The sequence below is a fragment of the Lupinus angustifolius genome, chromosome LG10, assembly GCF_001865875.1.
Source record: "Lupinus angustifolius cultivar Tanjil chromosome LG10, LupAngTanjil_v1.0, whole genome shotgun sequence".
NCBI classification, from domain to species: Eukaryota; Viridiplantae; Streptophyta; class Magnoliopsida; order Fabales; family Fabaceae; genus Lupinus; species Lupinus angustifolius.
This window is the reverse complement of record NC_032018.1, coordinates 14,325,018-14,325,858: the sequence shown is the minus strand read 5'-3', so window position 1 is coordinate 14,325,858 and position 841 is coordinate 14,325,018.

Here is an 841-nt window from a genome sequence, read left to right as displayed (position 1 = left end):
AGTGAAACCAGAAAACTTTGTGTCAGTTGGCTCAAAGTCTATGGTATGCAAATTAAAGAAATCCATCTATGAGCTTAAACAAGCTTCTCGTCAATGGAATCACAAATTCCATCAAGTTAATACCTCGTATGGTTTTAAGGCAAATAAAGTTGAAGATTGTATATACCATAAGTTCGGTGGGAGTAAATTTATCTTCCTGGTATTATATGTCGATGATATACTGCTTGCTAGCAGTGATATGGGACTATTGCCTGAGACCAAGAGATTTTTAACAAAGAATTTCGAAATGAAAGATCTTGGGGAAGCTTCTTTTGTATTAGGTATTCGGATACTGAGAGATCGCTCTCAAGGTATCCTAAGGTTATCACAAGAAAACTATATAGATAAAGTCCTAGATAGATTTGGCATGAAAGACAGTAAACCAGGGGATACCCCTATAGCTAAGGGAGACAAGTTTAGTCTCGAACAGTGCCCCAATAAAGACCTTAAAAGATACGAGATGCAAAAGATTCCTTATGCATCTGCAGTAGGAAGTCTAATGTATGCTCAAGTTTGCACACGTCCCGACATAGCATTTGTTGTGGGAGTTTTAGGCAGATATTTGAGTAATCTTGGAATGCATTATTGGAAGGCAATCAAACGTGTTATGCGTTACTTGAAGAGAACAAAGGAGTACATGCTCACTTATCGGAGGTCTGAGAATTTAGAGATCATTGGGTACTATGACTCTGATTTTGCTGGATGTCTAGACAGTAGACACTCCATCTCTAGATATGTGTTTATATTGGCTGAAGGTGCTATCTCTTAGAAGTCTGTGAAACAGACGCTTATAGCTCCTTCA